Source organism: Corvus brachyrhynchos, unplaced genomic scaffold (genome assembly GCF_000691975.1).
Source record: "Corvus brachyrhynchos isolate BGI_N302 unplaced genomic scaffold, ASM69197v1 scaffold67, whole genome shotgun sequence".
NCBI classification, from domain to species: domain Eukaryota; kingdom Metazoa; phylum Chordata; class Aves; order Passeriformes; family Corvidae; genus Corvus; species Corvus brachyrhynchos.
This window is the reverse complement of record NW_008239114.1, coordinates 1,155,989-1,156,488: the sequence shown is the minus strand read 5'-3', so window position 1 is coordinate 1,156,488 and position 500 is coordinate 1,155,989.

Here is a 500-nt window from a genome sequence, read left to right as displayed (position 1 = left end):
CTCCCCATGCTCGGGATTCTGCCCCCCCCCCCTCCCCCGACCCCACATGGATCCCCGCCCACAGATCCTCCTAGATACTTCGCCTCAACGAATTCCTCCCATCCCGATTTCCCCCAGATGTCTCTTGATTGTGCCCAACTCATGGATTCCTCCCTCCTCCTGAATTCTCTCTGGAACCCCCATAGGTCCCTCATAGATCCCCCTACATGCCTGTAACATGTATCCCATCCCACGTGCCCTCCATCCCCCCGTCATGGATCCCCCACCCATGGATCCACCCCATAGATGCCCCTCCATTCCCCACCCATGGATCCCCGATGGATCCCACCCATAGATTTCTCTTCATCCCCCACCCATGGATCCCCGAGGGATCTCCCCATAGATCCCCTTCATTCCCCACCCATGGATCTCCTCATGGGCCTCCTCCATCCCCCCACCCATGGATCCCCGACGGATTCCCCCATGGATCCCCTCCACCCCCATCCCTGGATTCCCCGCCT